Raw genomic sequence first — 16,031 nt, 5'->3', positions numbered from 1 at the left:
AGTTGGGGCACAGCAGTGTAATCTCCAGTGTGCAGGAGTGAGGTGACGGGCTTGGGGCACAGCAGTGTAATCTCCAGTGTGCAGGAGTGAGGTGACGGACAGGACACAGTATTGTAATCTCCAGTGTGCGGGAGTGTGAGGTGACGGACAGCAGTGTAATCTCCAGTGTGCAGGAGTGAGGTGACAGATAGCAGTGTAATCTCCAGTGTGCAGGAGTGAGGTGACGGACAGCAGTGTAATCTCCAGTGTGCAAGAGTGAGGTGACGGACAGCAGTGTAATCTCCAGTGTGCAGGATTGAGGTGACAGACAGCAGTGTAATCTCCAGTGTGCAGGAGTGAGGTGACGGACAGCAGTGTAATCTCCAGTGTGCAGGAGTGAGGTGACGGACTTGGGGCACAGCAGTGTAATCTCCAGTGTGCAGGAGTGTGAGGTGATGGACTTGGGCACAGCAGTGTAATCTCCAGTGTGCAGGAGTGAGGTGACGCACTTGGGGCACAGCAGTGTAATCTCCAGTGTGCAGGAGTGAGGTGACGCAGTTGGGGCACAGCAGTGTAATCTCCAGTGTGCAGGAGTGAGGTGACGGACTTGGGGCACAGCAGTGTAATCTCCAGTGTGCAGGAGTGAGGTGACGGACTTGGGGCACAGCAGTGTAATCTCCAGTGTGCAGGAGTGAGGTGACGGACAGGACACAGTATTGTAATCTCCAGTGTGCGGGAGTGTGAGGTGACGGACAGCAGTGTAATCTCCAGTGTGCGGGAGTGAGGTGACGGACTTGGGGCACAGCAGTGTAATCTCCAGTGTGCAGGAGTGTGAGGTGACAGACAGGACACAGGAGTGTAATCTCCAGTGTGCAGGAGTGTGAGGTGACGGACAGCAGTGTAATCTCCAGTGTGCAGGAGTGAGGTGACGGACAGCAGTGCAATCTCCAGTGTGCAGGAGTGAGGTGACGGACAGCAGTGTAATCTCCAGTGTGCAGGAGTGAGGTGACGGACAGCAGTGTAATCTCCAGTGTGCAGGAGTGAGGTGACGGACAGCAGTGTAATCTCCAGTGTGCAGGAGTGAGGTGACGGACTTGGGGCACAGCAGTGTAATCTCCAGTGTGCAGGAGTGAGGTGACGGACAGCAGTGTAATCTCCAGTGTGCAGGAGTGAGGTGACGGATAGCAGTGTAATCTCCAGTGTGCAGGAGTGAGGTGACGCACTTGGGGCACAGCAGTGTAATCTCCAGTGTGCAGGAGTGAGGTGACGCAGTTGGGGCACAGCAGTGTAATCTCCAGTGTGCAGGAGTGAGGTGACGGACTTGGGGCACAGCAGTGTAATCTCCAGTGTGCAGGAGTGAGGTGACGGACTTGGGGCACAGCAGTGTAATCTCCAGTGTGCAGGAGTGAGGTGACGGACAGGACACAGTATTGTAATCTCCAGTGTGCGGGAGTGTGAGGTGATGGACAGGACACAGTATTGTAATCTCCAGTGTGCGGGAGTGTGAGGTGACAGACAGGACACAGTATTCTAATCTCCAGTGTGCGGGAGTGAGGTGACGGACTTGGGGCACAGCAGTGTAATCTCCAGTGTGCAGGAGTGTGAGGTGACGGACAGGACACAGCAGTGTAATCTCCAGTGTGCAGGAGTGAGGTGACGGACAGCAGTGTAATCTCCAGTGTGCTGGAGTGAGGTGACGGACAGCAGTGTAATCTCCAGTGTGCGGGAGTGAGGTGACGGACAGGACACAGCAGTGTAATCTCCAGTGTGCAGGAGTGTGAGGTGACGGACAGCAGTGTAATCTCCAGTGTGCAGGAGTGAGGTGACGGACAGCAGTGTAATCTCCAGTGTGCAGGAGTGAGGTGACAGACAGCAGTGTAATCTCCAGTGTGCAGGAGTGAGGTGACGGACAGCAGTGTAATCTCCAGTGTGCAGGAGTGAGGTGACGGACAGCAGTGTAATCTCCAGTGTGCAGGAGTGAGGTGACGGACAGGACACAGTATTGTAATCTCCAGTGTGCAGGAGTGAGGTGACGGACGGCAGTGTAATCTCCAGTGTGCAGGAGTGAGGTGACGGACTTGGGGCACAGCAGTGTAATCTCCAGTGTGCAGGAGTGAGGTGACGGACAGGACACAGTATTGTAATCTCCAGTGTGCGGGAGTGAGGTGACGGTCAGCAGTGTAATCTCCAGTGTGCAAGAGTGAGGTGACGGACAGCAGTGTAATCTCCAGTGTGCAGGATTGAGGTGACAGACAGCAGTGTAATCTCCAGTGTGCAGGAGTGAGGTGACGGACAGCAGTGTAATCTCCAGTGTGCAGGAGTGAGGTGACGGACAGGACACAGTATTGTAATCTCCAGTGTGCGGGAGTGTGAGGTGACGGACAGGACACAGTAGTGTAATCTCCAGTGTGCGGGAGTGTGAGGTGACAGACAGCAGTGTAATCTCCAGTGTGCGGGAGTGAGGTGACGGACTTGGGGCACAGCAGTGTAATCTCCAGTGTGCAGGAGTGAGGTGACGGACAGCAGTGCAATCTCCAGTGTGCAGGAGTGAGGTGACGGACAGCAGTGTAATCTCCAGTGTGCGGGAGTGTGAGGTGACAGACAGCAGTGTAATCTCCAGTGTGCAGGAGTGAGGTGACGGACTTGGGGCACAGCAGTGTAATCTCCAGTGTGCAGGAGTGAGGTGACGGACTTGGGGCACAGCAGTGTAATCTCCAGTGTGCAGGAGTGAGGTGACGGACAGCAGTGTAATCTCCAGTGTTCAGGAGTGAGGTGACTGATAGCAGTGTAATCTCCAGTGTGCAGGAGTGAGGTGACGCACTTGGGGCACAGCAGTGTAATCTCCAGTGTGCAGGAGTGAGGTGACGCAGTTGGGGCACAGCAGTGTAATCTCCAGTGTGCAGGAGTGAGGTGACGGACTTGGGGCACAGCAGTGTAATCTCCAGTGTGCAGGAGTGAGGTGACGGACTTGGGGCACAGCAGTGTAATCTCCAGTGTGCAGGAGTGAGGTGACGGACAGGACACAGTATTGTAATCTCCAGTGTGCGGGAGTGTGAGGTGACGGACAGGACACAGTATTGTAATCTCCAGTGTGCGGGAGTGTGAGGTGACAGACAGGACACAGTATTCTAATCTCCAGTGTGCGGGAGTGAGGTGACGGACTTGGGGCACAGCAGTGTAATCTCCAGTGTGCAGGAGTGTGAGGTGACGGACAGGACACAGCAGTGTAATCTCCAGTGTGCAGGAGTGAGGTGACGGACAGCAGTGTAATCTCCAGTGTGCTGGAGTGAGGTGACGGACAGCAGTGTAATCTCCAGTGTGCGGGAGTGAGGTGACGGACAGGACACAGCAGTGTAATCTCCAGTGTGCAGGAGTGTGAGGTGACGGACAGCAGTGTAATCTCCAGTGTGCAGGAGTGAGGTGACGGACAGCAGTGTAATCTCCAGTGTGCAGGAGTGAGGTGACAGACAGCAGTGTAATCTCCAGTGTGCAGGAGTGAGGTGACGGACAGCAGTGTAATCTCCAGTGTGCAGGAGTGAGGTGACGGACAGCAGTGTAATCTCCAGTGTGCAGGATTGAGGTGACAGACAGCAGTGTAATCTCCAGTGTGCAGGAGTGAGGTGACGGACGGCAGTGTAATCTCCAGTGTGCAGGAGTGAGGTGACGGACTTGGGGCACAGCAGTGTAATCTCCAGTGTGCAGGAGTGAGGTGACGGACAGCAGTGTAATCTCCAGTGTGCAGGAGTGAGGTGACGGACAGCAGTGTAATCTCCAGTGTGCAGGAGTGAGGTGACGGACAGCAGTGTAATCTCCAGTGTGCAGAAGTCTGAGGTGACGGACAGCAGTGTAATTTCCAGTGTGCAGGAGTGTGAGGTGACGGACAGGACACAGTACTGTATTTTCCAGTGTGCAGGAGTGTGAGGTGACGGGCAGGACACAGTAGTGTAATCTCCAGTGTACAAGAGTGAGGTGACGGACTTGGGGCACAGTAGAGTAATTTCCAGTGTGTAGGAGTGTGAGGTGACGGACAGGACACAGTAGTGTAACCTCCAGTGTACGGGAGTGAGGTGACGCACTTGGGGCACAGCAGTGTAATCTCCAGTGTACAGGAGTGAGGTGACGCACTTGGGGCACAGCAGTGTAATCTCCAGTGTGCAGGAGTGTGAGGTGACTGACAGCAGTGTAATTTCCAGTGTGCAGGAGTGAGGTGACAGACAACAGTGTAATCTCCAGTGTGCAGGAGTGAGGTGACGCACTTGGGGCACAGCAGTGTAATCTCCAGTGTGCAGGAGTGAGGTGACGGACAACAGTGTAATCTCCAGTGTGCAGGAGTGAGGTGACGGACAGCAGTGTAATCTCCAGTGTGCAGGAGTGAGGTGACGGTCAGCAGTGTAATCTCCAGTGTGCAGAAGTCTGAGGTGACGGACAGCAGTGTAATTTCCAGTGTGCAGGAGTGTGAGGTGACGGACAGCAGTGTAATCTCTAGTGTACAGGAGTGAGGTGACGGACAGCAGTGTAATCTCCAGTGTGCAGGAGTGAGGTGACGGACTTGGGGCACAGCAGTGTAATCTCCAGTGTGCAGGAGTGTGAGGTGATGGACAGCAGTGTAATTTCCAGTGTGCAGAAGTATGAGGTGACGGACAGCAGTGTAATCTCCAGTGTGCAGGAGTGAGGTGACGGACAGCAGTGTAATCTCCAGTGTGCAGGAGTGAGGTGACGGACAGCAGTGTAATCTCCAGTGTGCAGGAGTGAGGTGACGGACTTGGGGCACAGCAGTGTAATCTCCAGTGTGCGGGAGTGTGAGGTGACAGACAGGACACAGTAGTGTAATCTCCAGTGTACAGGAGTGAGGTGACGGACTTGGGGCACAGTAGAGTAATTTCCAGTGTGTAGGTGTGTGAGGTGACGGACAGGACACAGTAGTGTAATCTCCAGTGTACAGGAGTGAGGTGACGCACTTGGGGCACAGTAGTGTATTCTCCAGTGTAGAGGAGTGAGGTGACGCAGTTGGGGCACAGCAGTGTAATCTCCAGTGTGCAGGAGTGTGAGGTGACTGACAGCAGTGTAATTTCCAGTGTGCAGGAGTGAGGTGACAGACAACAGTGTAATCTCCAGTGTGCAGGAGTGAGGTGACGCACTTGGGGCACAGCAGTGTAATCTCCAGTGTGCAGGAGTGAGGTGACGGACAACAGTGTAATCTCCAGTGTGCAGGAGTGAGGTGACGGACAGCAGTGTAATCTCCAGTGTGCAGGAGTGAGGTGACGGACAGCAGTGTAATCTCCAGTGTGCAGAAGTCTGAGGTGACGGACAGCAGTGTAATTTCCAGTGTGCAGGAGTGTGAGGTGACGGACAGCAGTGTAATCTCTAGTGTGCAGGAGTGAGGTGACGGACAGCAGTGTAATCTCTAGTGTGCAGGATTGAGGTGACGGACAGCAGTGTAATCTCCAGTGTGCAGGAGTGAGGTGACGGACTTGGGGCACAGCAGTGTAATCTCCAGTGTGCAGGAGTGTGAGGTGATGGACAGCAGTGTAATTTCCAGTGTGCAGAAGTGTGAGGTGACGGACAGCAGTGTAATCTCCAGTGTGCAGGAGTGAGGTGACGGACAGCAGTGTAATCTCCAGTGTGCAGGAGTGAGGTGACGGACAGCAGTGTAATCTCCAGTGTGCAGGAGTGAGGTGACGGACAGCAGTGTAATCTCTAGTGTGCAGGAGTGAGGTGACAGACAGCAGTGTAATCTCCAGTGTGCAGGAGTGTGAGGTGACTGACAGCAGTGTAATTTCCAGTGTGCAGGAGTGAGGTGACAGACAACAGTGTAATCTCCAGTGTGCAGGAGTGAGGTGACGCACTTGGGGCACAGCAGTGTAATCTCCAGTGTGCAGGAGTGAGGTGACGGACAACAGTGTAATCTCCAGTGTGCAGGAGTGAGGTGACGGACAGCAGTGTAATCTCCAGTGTGCAGGAGTGAGGTGACGGACAGCAGTGTAATCTCCAGTGTGCAGAAGTCTGAGGTGACGGACAGCAGTGTAATTTCCAGTGTGCAGGAGTGTGAGGTGACGGACAGCAGTGTAATCTCTAGTGTGCAGGAGTGAGGTGACGGACAGCAGTGTAATCTCTAGTGTGCAGGATTGAGGTGACGGACAGCAGTGTAATCTCCAGTGTGCAGGAGTGAGGTGACGGACTTGGGGCACAGCAGTGTAATCTCCAGTGTGCAGGAGTGTGAGGTGATGGACAGCAGTGTAATTTCCAGTGTGCAGAAGTGTGAGGTGACGGACAGCAGTGTAATCTCCAGTGTGCAGGAGTGAGGTGACGGACAGCAGTGTAATCTCCAGTGTGCAGGAGTGAGGTGACGGACAGCAGTGTAATCTCCAGTGTGCAGGAGTGAGGTGACGGACTTGGGGCACAGCAGTGTAATCTCCAGTGTGCGGGAGTGTGAGGTGACAGACAGGACACAGTAGTGTAATCTCCAGTGTACAGGAGTGAGGTGACGGACTTGGGGCACAGTAGAGTAATTTCCAGTGTGTAGGTGTGTGAGGTGACGGACAGGACACAGTAGTGTAATCTCCAGTGTACAGGAGTGAGGTGACGCACTTGGGGCACAGTAGTGTATTCTCCAGTGTAGAGGAGTGAGGTGACGCACTTGGGGCACAGCAGTGTAATCTCCAGTGTGCAGGAGTGTGAGGTGACTGACAGCAGTGTAATTTCCAGTGTGCAGGAGTGAGGTGACAGACAACTGTGTAATCTCCAGTGTGCAGGAGTGAGGTGACGCACTTGGGGCACAGCAGTGTAATCTCCAGTGTGCAGGAGTGAGGTGACGGACAACAGTGTAATCTCCAGTGTGCAGGAGTGAGGTGACGGACAGCAGTGTAATCTCCAGTGTGCAGGAGTGAGGTGACGGACAGCAGTGTAATCTCCAGTGTGCAGAAGTCTGAGGTGACGGACAGCAGTGTAATTTCCAGTGTGCAGGAGTGTGAGGTGACGGACAGCAGTGTAATCTCTAGTGTGCAGGAGTGAGGTGACGGAGAGCAGTGTAATCTCTAGTGTGCAGGATTGAGGTGACGGACAGCAGTGTAATCTCCAGTGTGCAGGAGTGAGGTGACGGACTTGGGGCACAGCAGTGTAATCTCCAGTGTGCAGGAGTGTGAGGTGATGGACAGCAGTGTAATTTCCAGTGTGCAGAAGTGTGAGGTGACGGACAGCAGTGTAATCTCCAGTGTGCAGGAGTGAGGTGACGGACAGCAGTGTAATCTCCAGTGTGCAGGAGTGAGGTGACGGACAGCAGTGTAATCTCCAGTGTGCAGGAGTGAGGTGACGGACTTGGGGCACAGCAGTGTAATCTCCAGTGTGCGGGAGTGTGAGGTGACAGACAGGACACAGTAGTGTAATCTCCAGTGTACAGGAGTGAGGTGACGGACTTGGGGCACAGTAGAGTAATTTCCAGTGTGCAGGAGTGTGAGGTGACGGACAGGACACAGTAGTGTAATCTCCAGTGTACAGGAGTGAGGTGACGCACTTGGGGCACAGTAGTGTATTCTCCAGTGTACAGGAGTGAGGTGACGCACTTGGGGCACAGCAGTGTAATCTCCAGTGTGCAGGAGTGTGAGGTGACTGACAGCAGTGTAATTTCCAGTGTGCAGGAGTGAGGTGACAGACAACACTGTAATCTCCAGTGTGCAGGAGTGAGGTGACGCACTTGGGGCACAGCAGTGTAATCTCCAGTGTGCAGGAGTGAGGTGACGGACAACAGTGTAATCTCCAGTGTGCAGGAGTGAGGTGACGGACAGCAGTGTAATCTCCAGTGTGCAGGAGTGAGGTGACGGACAGCAGTGTAATCTCCAGTGTGCAGGAGTGAGGTGACGGACAGCAGTGTAATCTCCAGTGTGCAGGAGTGAGGTGACGGACTTGGGGCACAGCAGTGTAATCTCCAGTGTGCAGGAGTGTGAGGTGACAGACAGGACACAGTAGTGTAATCTCCAGTGTACAGGAGTGAGGTGACGGACAGCAGTGTAATCTCCAGTGTGCAGGAGTGAGGTGACAGACAGCAGTGTAATCTCCAGTGTGCAGGAGTGAGGTGACGGACAGCAGTGTAATCTCCAGTGTGCAGGAGTGAGGTGACGGACTGCAGTGTAATCTCCAGTGTGCAGGAGTGAGGTGACAGACAGCAGTGTAATCTCCAGTGTGCAGGAGTGAGGTGACGGACAGCAGTGTAATCTCCAGTGTGCAGGAGTGAGGTGACGGACTTGGGGCACAGCAGTGTAATCTCCAGTGTGCGGGAGTGTGAGGTGATGGACTTGGGGCACAGTAGTGTAACCAGTATGCAGGAGTGTGAGGTGACGGACAGGACACAGTAGTGTAATCTCCGGTGTGCGGGAGTGTGAGGTGACAGACAGGACACAGTAGTGTAATCTCCAGTGTGCAGGAGTGTGAGGTGACGGACAGGACACAGTAGTGTAATCTCCAGTGTGCAGGAGTGTGAGGTGATGATTTAGGACACAGTAGTGTAATCTCCAGTGTGCAGGAGTGTGAGGTGACGGACAGGACACAGTAGTGTAATCTCCAGTGTGCAGGAGTGTGAGGTGACAGACAGGACACAGTAGTGTAATCTCCAGTGTGCAGGAGTGTGAGGTGATGATTTAGGACACAGTAGTGTAATCTCCAGTGTGCAGGAGTGTGAGGTGACGGACAGGATTCAGTAGAGTAATTTCCAGTGTGTAGGAGTGTGAGGTGACGGACAGGACACAGTAGTGTAATCTCCAGTGTACAGGAGTGAGGTGACGCACTTGGGGCACAGCAGTGTAATCTCCAGTGTAGAGGAGTGAGGTGACGCACTTGGGGCACAGCAGTGTAATCTCCAGTGTGCAGGAGTGTGAGGTGACGGACAGGACACAGTATTGTAATCTCCAGTGTGCAGGAGTGAGGTGACGGACAGGACACAGCCGTGTAATCTCCAGTGTGCAGGAGTGTGAGGTGACGGACAGGACACAGTAGTGTATTTTCCAGTGTGCAGGAGTGTGAGGTGACGGACAGGACACAGTAGTGTAATCTCCAGTGTACAAGAGTGAGGTGACGGACTTGGGGCACAGTAGAGTAATTTCCAGTGTGTAGGAGTGTGAGGTGACGGACAGGACACAGTAGTGTAATCTCCAGTGTACAGGAGTGAGGTGACGCACTTGGGGCACAGCAGTGTAATCTCCAGTGTACAGGAGTGAGGTGACGCACTTGGGGCACAGCAGTGTAATCTCCAGTGTGCAGGAGTGTGAGGTGACTGACAGCAGTGTAATTTCCAGTGTGCAGGAGTGAGGTGACAGACAACAGTGTAATCTCCAGTGTGCAGGAGTGAGGTGACGCACTTGGGGCACAGCAGTGTAATCTCCAGTGTGCAGGAGTGAGGTGACGGACAACAGTGTAATCTCCAGTGTGCAGGAGTGAGGTGACGGACAGCAGTGTAATCTCCAGTGTGCAGGAGTGAGGTGACGGACAGCAGTGTAATCTCCAGTGTGCAGAAGTCTGAGGTGACGGACAGCAGTGTAATTTCCAGTGTGCAGGAGTGTGAGGTGACGGACAGGACGCAGTAGTGTATTTTCCAGTGTGCAGGAGTGTGAGGTGACGGACAGGACACAGTAGTGTAATCTCCAGTGTACAAGAGTGAGGTGACGGACTTGGGGCACAGTAGAGTAATTTCCAGTGTGTAGGAGTGTGAGGTGACGGACAGGACACAGTAGTGTAACCTCCAGTGTACAGGAGTGAGGTGACGCACTTGGGTCACAGCAGTGTAATCTCCAGTGTACAGGAGTGAGGTGACGCACTTGGGGCACAGCAGTGTAATCTCCAGTGTGCAGGAGTGTGAGGTGACTGACAGCAGTGTAATTTCCAGTGTGCAGGAGTGAGGTGACAGACAACAGTGTAATCTCCAGTGTGCAGGAGTGAGGTGACGCACTTGGGGCACAGCAGTGTAATCTCCAGTGTGCAGGAGTGAGGTGACGGACAACAGTGTAATCTCCAGTGTGCAGGAGTGAGGTGACGGACAGCAGTGTAATCTCCAGTGTGCAGGAGTGAGGTGACGGACAGCAGTGTAATCTCCAGTGTGCAGAAGTCTGAGGTGACGGACAGCAGTGTAATTTCCAGTGTGCAGGAGTGTGAGGTGACGGACAGCAGTGTAATCTCTAGTGTGCAGGAGTGAGGTGACGGACAGCAGTGTAATCTCTAGTGTGCAGGATTGAGGTGACGGACAGCAGTGTAATCTCCAGTGTGCAGGAGTGAGGTGACGGACTTGGGGCACAGCAGTGTAATCTCCAGTGTGCAGGAGTGTGAGGTGATGGACAGCAGTGTAATTTCCAGTGTGCAGAAGTGTGAGGTGACGGACTGCAGTGTAATCTCCAGTGTGCAGGAGTGAGGTGACGGACAGCAGTGTAATCTCCAGTGTGCAGGAGTGAGGTGACGGACAGCAGTGTAATCTCCAGTGTGCAGGAGTGAGGTGACGGACTTGGGGCACAGCAGTGTAATCTCCAGTGTGCGGGAGTGTGAGGTGACAGACAGGACACAGTAGTGTAATCTCCAGTGTACAGGAGTGAGGTGACGGACTTGGGGCACAGTAGAGTAATTTCCAGTGTGTAGGAGTGTGAGGTGACGGACAGGACACAGTAGTGTAATCTCCAGTGTACAGGAGTGAGGTGACGCACTTGGGGCACAGTAGTGTATTCTCCAGTGTACAGGAGTGAGGTGACGCACTTGGGGCACAGCAGTGTAATCTCCAGTGTGCAGGAGTGTGAGGTGACTGACAGCAGTGTAATTTCCAGTGTGCAGGAGTGGGGTGACAGACAACAGTGTAATCTCCAGTGTGCAGGAGTGAGGTGACGCACTTGGGGCACAGCAGTGTAATCTCCAGTGTGCAGGAGTGAGGTGACGGACAACAGTGTAATCTCCAGTGTGCAGGAGTGAGGTGACGGACAGCAGTGTAATCTCCAGTGTGCAGGAGTGAGGTGACGGACAGCAGTGTAATCTCCAGTGTGCAGAAGTATGAGGTGACGGACAGCAGTGTAATCTCCAGTGTGCAGGAATGAGGTGACAGATAGCAGTGTAATCTCTAGTGTGCAGGAGTGTGAGGTGACGGACAGCAGTGTAATTTCCAGTGTGCAGCAGTGTGAGGTGACGGACAGCAGTGTAATCTCTAGTGTGCAGGAGTGAGGTGACGGACAGCAGTGTAATCTCTAGTGTGCAGGAGTGAGGTGACGGACAGCAGTGTAATCTCCAGTGTGCAGGAGTGAGGTGACGGACTTGGGGCACAGCAGTGTAATCTCCAGTGTGCGCGAGTGTGAGGTGACAGACAGGACACAGTAGTGTAATCTCCAGTGTGCAGGAGTGAGGTGACGGACTTGGGGCACAGCAGTGTAATCTCCAGTGTGCAGGAGTGAGGTGACGGACTTGGGGCACAGCAGAGTAATCTCCAGTGTGCAGGAGTGAGGTGACGGACAGCAGTGTAATCTCCAGTGTGCAGGAGTGAGGTGACGGACAGCAGTGTAATCTCCAGTGTGCAGGAGTGAGGTGACGGACAGCAGTGTAATCTCCAGTGTGCAGGAGTGAGGTGACAAACAGCAGTGTAATCTCCAGTGTGCAGGAGTGAGGTGACAGACAGCAGTGTAATCTCCAGTGTGCAGGAGTGAGGTGACGGACTTGGGGCACAGCAGTGTAATCTCCAGTGTGCAGGAGTGAGGTGACGGACAGCAGTGTAATCTCCAGTGTGCAGGAGTGAGGTGACGCACTTGGGGCACAGCAGTGTAATCTCCAGTGTGCAGGAGTGAGGTAACGCAGTTGGGGCACAGCAGTGTAATCTCCAGTGTGCAGGAGTGAGGTGACGGGCTTGGGGCACAGCAGTGTAATCTCCAGTGTGCAGGAGTGAGGTGACGGACAGGACACAGTATTGTAATCTCCAGTGTGCGGGAGTGTGAGGTGACGGACAGCAGTGTAATCTCCAGTGTGCAGGAGTGAGGTGACAGACAGCAGTGTAATCTCCAGTGTGCAGGAGTGAGGTGCCGGACAGCAGTGTAATCTCCAGTGTGCAGGAGTGAGGTGACGGACAGCAGTGTAATCTCCAGTGTGCAGGATTGAGGTGACAGACAGCAGTGTAATCTCCAGTGTGCAGGAGTGAGGTGACGGACAGCAGTGTAATCTCCAGTGTGCAGGAGTGAGGTGACGGACTTGGGGCACAGCAGTGTAATCTCCAGTGTGCAGGAGTGAGGTGAGGGACAGCAGTGTAATCTCCAGTGTGCAGGAGTGAGGTGACGGATAGCAGTGTAATCTCCAGTGTGCAGGAGTGAGGTGACGCACTTGGGGCACAGCAGTATAATCTCCAGTGTGCAGGAGTGAGGTGACGCAGTTGGGGCACAGCAGTGTAATCTCCAGTGTGCAGGAGTGAGGTGACGGACTTGGGGCACAGCAGTGTAATCTCCAGTGTGCAGGAGTGAGGTGACGCAGTTGGGGCACAGCAGTGTAATCTCCAGTGTGCAGGAGTGAGGTGACGGACTTGGGACACAGTAGTGTATTTTCCACTGTGCAGGAGTGAGGTGACGGACTTGGGGCACAGCAGTGTAATCTCCAGTGTGCAGGAGTGAGGTGACGGACAGGACACAGTATTGTAATCTCCAGTGTGCGGGAGTGTGAGGTGACAGACAGGACACAGTATTGTAATCTCCAGTGTGCAGGAGTGTGAGGTGATGGACAGCAGTGTAATTTCCAGTGTGCGGGAGTGAGGTGACGGACTTGGGGCACAGCAGTGTAATCACCAGTGTGCAGGAGTGTGAGGTGAAAGACAGGACACAGGAGTGTAATCTCCAGTGTGCAGGAGTGTGAGGTGACGGACAGCAGTGTAATCTCCAGTGTGCAGGAGTGAGGTGACGGACAGCAGTGCAATCTCCAGTGTGCAGGAGTGAGGTGACGGACAGCAGTGTAATCTCCAGTGTGCAGGAGTGAGGTGACGGACAGCAGTGTAATCTCCAGTGTGCAGGAGTGAGGTGACGGACAGCAGTGTAATCTCCAGTGTGCAGGAGTGAGGTGACGGACTTGGGGCACAGCAGTGTAATCTCCAGTGTGCAGGAGTGAGGTGACGGACAGCAGTGTAATCTCCAGTGTGCAGGAGTGAGGTGACGGATAGCAGTGTAATCTCCAGTGTGCAGGAGTGAGGTGACGCACTTGGGGCACAGCAGTGTAATCTCCACTGTGCAGGAGTGAGGTGACGCAGTTGGGGACAGCAGTGTAATCTCCAGTGTGCAGGAGTGAGGTGACGGACTTGGGGCACAGCAGTGTAATCTCCAGTGTACAGGAGTGAGGTGACGGACTTGGGGCACAGTAGAGTAATTTCCAGTGTGTAGGAGTGTGAGGTGACGGACAGGACACAGTAGTGTAATCTCCAGTGTACAGGAGTGAGGTGACGCACTTGGGGCACAGTAGTGTATTCTCCAGTGTACAGGAGTGAGGTGACGCACTTGGGGCACAGCAGTGTAATCTCCAGTGTGCAGGAGTGTGAGGTGACTGACAGCAGTGTAATTTCCGGTGTGCAGGAGTGGGGTGACAGACAACAGTGTAATCTCCAGTGTGCTGGAGTGAGGTGACGGACAGCAGTGTAATCTCCAGTGTGCAGGAGTGAGGTGACGGACAGCAGTGTAATCTCCAGTGTGCAGGAGTGAGGTGACGGACAGCAGTGTAATCTCCAGTGTGCAGGAGTGAGGTAAGGGACAGCAGTGTAATCTCCAGTGTGCAGGAGTGAGGTGACGGATATCAGTGTAATCTCCAGTGTGCAGGAGTGAGGTGACGCACTTGGGGCACAGCAGTGTAATCTCCAGTGTGCAGGAGTGAGGTGACGGACTTGGGGCACAGCAGTGTAATCTCCAGTGTGCAGGAGTGAGGTGACGCAGTTGGGGCACAGCAGTGTAATCTCCAGTGTGCAGGAGTGAGGTGACGGACTTGGGGCACAGCAGTTTAATCTCCAGTGTGCAGGAGTGAGGTGACGGACAGGACACAGTATTGTAATCTCCAGTGTGCGGGAGTGTGAGGTGACGGACAGGACACAGTATTCTAATCTCCAGTGTGCGGGAGTGAGGTGACGGACTTGGGGCATAGCAGTGTAATCTCCAGTGTGCAGGAGTGTGAGGTGACAGACAGGACACAGGAGTGTAATCTCCAGTGTGCAGGAGTGTGAGGTGACGGACAGGACACAGCAGTGTAATCTCCAGTGTGCAGGAGTGAGGTGACGGACAGCAGTGTAATCTCCAGTGTGCTGGAGTGAGGTGACGGACAGCAGTGTAATCTCCAGTGTGCGGGAGTGAGGTGACGGACAGGACACAGCAGTGTAATCTCCAGTGTGCAGGAGTGTGAGGTGACGGACAGCAGTGTAATCTCCAGTGTGCAGGAGTGAGGTGACGGACAGCAGTGTAATCTCCAGTGTGCAGGAGTGAGGTGACAGACAGCAGTGTAATCTCCAGTGTGCAGGAGTGAGGTGACGGACAGCAGTGTAATCTCCAGTGTGCAGGAGTGAGGTGACGGACAGCAGTGTAATCTCCAGTGTGCAGGATTGAGGTGACAGACAGCAGTGTAATCTCCAGTGTGCAGGAGTGAGCTGACGGTCGGCAGTGTAATCTCCAGTGTGCAGGAGTGAGGTGACGGACTTGGGGCACAGCAGTGTAATCTCCAGTGTGCAGGAGTGAGGTGACGGACAGCAGTGTAATTTCCAGTGTGCAGGAGTGAGGTGACGGACAGCAGTGTAATCTCCAGTGTGCAGGAGTGAGGTGACGCAGTTGGGGCACAGCAGTGTAATCTCCAGTGTGCAGGAGTGAGGTGACGGACTTGGGGCACAGCAGTGTAATCTCCAGTGTGCAGGAGTGAGGTGACGCAGTTGGGGCACAGCATTGTAATCTCCAGTGTGCAGGAGTGAGGTGACGGACTTGGGGCACAGCAGTGTAATCTCCAGTGTGCAGGAGTGAGGTGACGGACAGGACACAGTATTGTAATCTCCAGTGTGCGGGACTGAGGTGACGGACTTGGGGCACAGCAGTGTAATCTCCAGTGTGCAGGAGTGTGAGGTGACAGACAGGACACAGGAGTGTAATCTCCAGTGTGCAGAAGTGAGGTGACGGACAGCAGTGTAATCTCCAGTGTGCAGGAGTGAGGTGACGGACAGGACACAGCAGTGTAATCTCCAGTGTGTAGGAGTGAGGTGACGGACAGCAGTGTAATCTCCAGTGTGCAGGAGTGAGGTGACAGACAGCAGTGCAATCTCCAGTGTGCTGGAGTGAGGTGACGGACAGCAGTGTAATCTCCAGTGTGCAGGAGTGAGGTGACAGACAGCAGTGTAATCTCCAGTGTGCTGGAGTGAGGTGACGGACAGCAGTGTAATCTCCAGTGTGCAGGAGTGAGGTGACAGACAGCAGTGTAATCTCCAGTGTGCAGGAGTGAGGTGACGGACAGCAGTGTAATCTCCAGTGTGCAGGAGTGAGGTGACGGACAGCAGTGTAATCTCCAGTGTGCAGGATTGAGGTGACAGACAGCAGTGTAATCTCCAGTGTGCAGGAGTGAGCTGACGGTCGGCAGTGTAATCTCCAGTGTGCAGGAGTGAGGTGACGGACTTGGGGCACAGCAGTGTAATCTCCAGTGTGCAGGAGTGAGGTGACGGACAGCAGTGTAATTTCCAGTGTGCAGGAGTGAGGTGACGGACAGCAGTGTAATCTCCAGTGTGCAGGAGTGAGGTGACGCAGTTGGGGCACAGCAGTGTAATCTCCAGTGTGCAGGAGTGAGGTGACGGACTTGGGGCACAGCAGTGTAATCTCCAGTGTGCAGGAGTGAGGTGACGCAGTTGGGGCACAGCATTGTAATCTCCAGTGTGCAGGAGTGAGGTGACGGACTTGGGGCACAGCAGTGTAATCTCCAGTGTGCAGGAGTGAGGTGACGGACAGGACACAGTATTGTAATCTCCAGTGTGCGGGACTGAGGTGACGGACTTGGGGCACAGCAGTGTAATCTCCAGTGTGCAGGAGTGTGAGGTGACAGACAGGACACAGGAGTGTAAT

At 54.0% G+C, this 16,031-nt stretch overlaps 1 protein-coding gene across 1 annotated transcript in view; it reads left to right on the top strand.

The window, feature by feature from the left end:
- Positions 1-16,031, top strand: part of ehmt2 (euchromatic histone-lysine N-methyltransferase 2) — a 475,985-nt gene that overhangs the window by 152,905 nt on the left and 307,049 nt on the right. The window lies entirely within an intron of this gene.

This window comes from Hypanus sabinus, chromosome 5, assembly GCF_030144855.1.
Source record: "Hypanus sabinus isolate sHypSab1 chromosome 5, sHypSab1.hap1, whole genome shotgun sequence".
NCBI lineage: Eukaryota > Metazoa > Chordata > Chondrichthyes > Myliobatiformes > Dasyatidae > Hypanus > Hypanus sabinus.
The sequence above is the reverse complement of the archived record's forward strand: the minus strand, read 5'-3'. Positions and strand labels throughout refer to the sequence as shown.